Source organism: Ictalurus furcatus, chromosome 19 (genome assembly GCF_023375685.1).
Source record: "Ictalurus furcatus strain D&B chromosome 19, Billie_1.0, whole genome shotgun sequence".
NCBI lineage: Eukaryota > Metazoa > Chordata > Actinopteri > Siluriformes > Ictaluridae > Ictalurus > Ictalurus furcatus.
In genome coordinates, this window is record NC_071273.1 from 26,227,988 (window position 1) to 26,233,926 (window position 5,939).

The following is a 5,939-nucleotide window of genomic DNA, read 5'->3' on the forward strand; positions in this document are numbered from 1 at the left end:
CGATTTTACAGCCTGGATATACATTCCAGCCCAGGCTTGAGTGTCTTTGAGGGACCCTTGGGCTCGGATCTTTTTGAACAGGCCGTATCATCAGTATGATGGAGTGGGTATTATTGTTCCCACAGCGTTCAGCTAACGCAAGTGGAGTTCACTTTGAAAGGGAACGTTTGGGTAACCCTGTTCCCTGAGAAGGGAACGAGACATTGCGTAGCATTGTCATACTGGGGCATGCCTGCAAATTGTGTCTTCGCTTCAGAAAATAGAGGCTGATGGTGCGGTTCACAGGTGTCGTTTATATATCATGCGACGTGCTTAATTGTCACTTCACCTGATCACGGCAGGCCTATAAATAGGCATGATGTTACACAAGCTTCAGATACCGGTCATGCCCGAAGGCGCTTGGAGTTCCCTTTGAAAGGGAACTGCAATTGTTGTGAAATTCCCATGGTGTAAGAGGAATAAAACACTTGGGGACATGCTGTTATAGTTAAATGATCAACGTTAGGGTGGTAGCAGTAACTCAGCTTCATCACACCACCCTGTAACTCAGTATTTTACTATAACAGCAACACACACAGTGCTTTATTACTTATTCATTTATTTCTTCACTAGACAGTCCAGAAGATTATGATGATGTCATCACTGAGGAACAGGATGTAGGAGAGACAGAAAGTGAGTGAGATGTTTATTCCGGTAATGTACGCGAGTGCAAAGGCAGCAAAGTTAAAGCGTGACTATATTATATATGAGATATAATATAAATATCAGCTTTCTGTTCTGTAATCTCCATTCTGTCATTTAACAAGTGCAGCCATATTTATTAAACAGTTTAGATAAGACCTATATTTATGTCTCATTTACTTCCACATCTTATACACATGGCCTGTGTTAATATAAAGAAAGCTGAATTGATAAATGTCCTTTTTTCACTTTTTTATTGCTAGAATATTAAAGACATTCCTACATAGTGCATCATTTACTGTATTTTTAAGGTTTTACATAACAATTAATACAATACAAAGGATATATTAAAGAGGTAAATGTATTTATTTTACAGAATATGATGACGTGGAGGAGAAATCTCAGAAAGACAGGGACCATGTGACTGAGACACGCCACCAAAGGCCTTTTCTCAGGAAATTACATTTCAACTTTTATAAACACAAAAAATGATTTTATTATACTTCCAAAAATGTCCTGTTTTCTGAGCTGTGTTCATTTCCCCCTAGTTATTAGCAAATAGAGTAGGAGAGTTACATCACCTTTCATATGACTTAATGCAGTGTCTCCAGCTTTTCTTTTACAACACTTTTAATGCTATAAGTCAGCTTAAATATCACTGACACACCACACCTCATTTATCTCACCTATTCTTTCATCTAAACTGCTATAATATTCATCTTAATGTTTTACATTTATCAACCTGTTATTCAGTGTTTTTAGAAATGTGTTAGTAACTATAAGCCACTTGCCAAAAGAACAAAAAGATTTTTATTCCTTAAATCAATACTTGTTTATTCATTTTAAAACACATTTATCTTTATGTTCAATGCTGTGCTTTTAACTATAAAACACATAATTGAAATGGATTAGAGAATTCCTTTATGAAATATTCATACTATGACATGATAATTAGATAGCTTGCTGTACTGCATTTTTTGTTGTAATGTTTATTAGGTAGCTGGCTGTGTTGAAAGCCAGATATAGTATATGTAAGTATCATAAATATATATTTTGATGTTAAATTCTCAGGTTTGTTTCCTTATTCTCAGGATTTTGTTTATAATCTCAGGTTTAATTCAATATTCTCACTTTTTAAATGAATGATGGCCAGTTACATCTTAATAAACAATATACAAGCAACTGTGACTTTTTATCTTTCCACAATGAGAAGAAGTAAATATTTTACATTATACACAGTTTTGTTTGTTCTTTGTCATATTATGTAACAATCATCTATTTTTATACATTCAATGAAATAAAAGTGCTTTGATTATTTTTAGTATAATGTGGTGATCTGTGTTTGAGTTGAGTGAGTGGCTCTTGTAGAGATGAATCTGTGGTCAATGTCCTTATAGAACATCTCAGGCAGTAAAAACTACATTTACATTTATTTATTTAGTAGATGCTTTTATCCAAATCCACTTACAAATGATGAAATACAAGCAAAGCGATATATCAAGCAGAGAACAATACAAGTAGTGCTACTATACAAGATTTTTAACTGAGTGTTAGAGGAGCAAAGTGCACAGAGTAGGGGTGTAAGTGCGGATTTTTAGTCTTTTATTTTGATTGGGGGTAAGTTAGGGGTGAGTTAAACAAAAAATAAATAAAATATATTTATATACTGATCAGAATGTTGTGACTTCAAATCCCAACACCACCTTGAGCTTGAACCTTAACCCTCAACAACTCCACTGAATAAAAACACACACACACACACACACACACACACACACACACACACACACACACAGTGACATGGGGCTCTGTCACGATTGCAGCAGCACTACATTTACACGCACATATAATGCACTATCCACCCGTTTTCCGGTTTCCCCTACCCTTGAGTAGGGAAGGTTAACGTGCCAGTTGCATACATAACACGCACACATATCCACTCCATTACCGCATCCTTCCCCATGTCCCACAATAAAAACATGCAGACACCAGATACCATGTTTATTATACTTAGCTGCACGTCATGTTGTGTTTGTAGTTGTTTGTGTATGTTGCGTCTTAGTCCAGGTTACCGGAAGCAAATGGCAATCCCCAGAAGCGATTCAGAATGCCAGATATCACTGAATTCCCGCGTTGCGCCTGTGCGATCGCACCGGTAACTGGACCGGCTTTACTGTTGTTTGTTTGGGGGGGAGTTGGGAATACAAATCCTAAGCTAACTCCTATATAAAAGTGAATATTACATATATTATGTTATATTATATATGTGACCGTGGATTTAGATTGACCTCCAGGAACACATTTAAAGGGTTCTTTAGATTTATATTTATTCAGTAATTGATCTAATAAGTGATTTGATTACAGTGTTGCTAACAAGTTTGACATCTGACAGTACGGCAGTGGGACTAATTTTATAAAATTAAAAGAAAAAGAAAACAAATGAATACATTCTTCAAGTTGCCCAGTTACATCCTTTGAAAAAAATAAAAATGAAGTAACAAAACTCCCAACATTTTCGATGAACACTGTATAAAACCACAGAAAACGACAACTCACATAAGAAAACAATTTAAATTGAAGTATATAACATCGCGAACTAGCAAAGGAAAATAAATAAATAAATAAATAAATAAATAAATAGCCTTGCACCACATGGCGTTGCATCATACCATCGCAGACATTACATGCGACATAACTCTCTTAATCTGATAGTTAATTGTCATAAACCAAGAAAACATACATCCAGAAGTGGTATTTAACCAAAATATTGTCATGAACGATTACATTTACCCCTGGATGATGTGAAATCTACCAAGCAAACCCAAGAGCGAGCTTCTCTCCCACACTTCTCACAGAGCATTGCGTAGTGTATGTGTGTGTGCGCGTGCCTAGCCTCTTCACTTGTACCCAACATCGCTACTTACTGACACCTCTAGGATAACTTAGGCAATAACAGCTTTTCTAACTTAGGCAATAATTAGACCATTTACCACTTGGTTACATATAACGAATAGTGATGAATGTGTATATGTGTTATGATATATGAAGATTATGTTACTATATATATATTGTGATTTATCAACAGTTATTGTTGTAATACTTACCTCTGGAAGAACATGGAGGAGTCCATGTGGGTGGAGCTTCCAGATTAAAAGCCAGGGCTGTTCATTTGTATAAAGGTAGTTTGTAGTGCTAGGTGTATTTACCTTTCTGTGGAAAGAGTTACTAGCCAAGTGCTGTAGTGTATATATTTTTGTATAGTTTTCCTCCATTTCCCCTATTTTGTCTATTTTTTTAGCCTTCACATGGATGTACATATTCTTGTGCACATTTGTCAATAAAACACCTTTGCGTAAAAGTGCTATTGTAGCCTTGTTATCAATTTTCTTGTGCAGAACCATTTTTCCATCACGCCTCGACACACGCGCACACACACACACACACACACACACACACACACACACACACACACACATGCAAGAACTAACATGGCAGTGCTTTCACACATAGTGACTCTCAAAAACTATTCTATTATTTTCTTTTATCTTTGTTTATATTACTAGGAGCTATATTATAGAAGCAGAGTTCTATTCTATTCTATTCACCGCAACACACATAAACACACATAATGAACACATTGACCTCATTTTTAAAATAATGGCTCATATTCAGAGTTAAACGCATAATGAGGACTGAAATTACAGACATCGTAACTCCAGACATATATGTATATATATTATCCCTTCTATATTTTCTCATATTTGTACCTCTGCAATGTTAGCAATTTTATGTAATAATAATAATAAGAAGAAGAAGAAGAAGAAGAAGAAGAAGAAGAGGAAGAAGAAGAAGAATTATAATAGGAATAATAATAATAATAATAATAATAATAATAATAATAATAATAATAAGTGCCCTGCGATGGATTGGCACCCTGTCCAGGGTGTACCCCGCCTTGTGCCCCATGCTCCCTGGGATAGGCTCCAGGTTCCCCGTGACCCTGAAGGAAGGTGTAGTATTTTCTCTGGAATTCCTTATCCCAGTGTTATGTGTTCTGCCCGCTACTCTTATCATAAAACTGATAGAGCCTGCAGAATTATTTTCTCTTACCTTTTTCAGGAAGTGAAGCTTTCGTGCCTCTGGGCTCGAGAACCCTTTGAAGTCCTTTTTCTTCTCTGAAGATGTATGGCAACAAAAGGAGTCGTACTCTTTACAGTGAAATATACGCATCGTCCTTGGTATAGACTTCGGTTTATTAAAGTAAAGAACAAAAGGATTACAATTACTTTTAACTCAAAATATAAAGAAAAATAAAATAAAGAAAATCCTAAGACCACGCAGGATCTGAATAGTAGTTTCCTTTTTCAAGAAATTAAAATGACAAGACCTTCACCCGTGGAGTGGCAAATTAATGCTGGCTTACTCCAAGTATTTATACCTTTATCTATTGTGGTTTCAGGCGCTAGGGTTTAAGCTTGATGCTCAAAATGTCATGCGGTCTTGGTGCGCCAGCTCGCTTTTTTAAGAGAAAAACAAAAGTGTAGCATGTTCTTTTATGGTTCACTGACATGCTTCAATTTTATATCAATGCTTTTGATCAATCTTTCCAATGTATCCCCCTGTGTGGTAAAAGTAGAGGGTCTAGAACTCTCAAGACAGACATGTGCTTCTTGTTTCATTTTCTCAGTGTATTTTTGTCCATCTCTCTGATTTAGCCGCCTAATGCTCTCTGCACGTCTAAATTTAGCTCCGTCTTTTAACATTGTAGCTTCAGCCCCCTGTTTATTCAAGACGCTCCTTATACCATCACATTTCTTCATTAAACGATTACTTTCCAATATTAGTTCCTCAGTTCTCTTCACATCCAGCGTGTCGAGTTGTAAACCTCGCAGGTCCCGCTGGAGAACGTCAGGATCAGCCTTCTTAGCGGAAGATTTTCCAATCCATTTTTCTCCATGTCGCTGGATACCTCGGGGCAGGCTCGTTCCCTTTTTTCTTCTTGGACCTCTTTTTCTCCTGACGCGAGTGTATTTCCCCAGGCTGTCAAGGTTGAGGTTCTTTACATAGTTTAATCATAAAACATATTTCAAGGAAATTGTAATATATGAACTTAGCATATTATATCGCTTGTATTTACATTAAGCAAGAAATAACGGCAGGGTTGAGACTACAAATTCCGGAGATCCAGGTCTCCTAGAACAAAGGATAAGCGGTATAGAAGATGGATGGATAATAATAATAATCCAGCAGCATCCTCA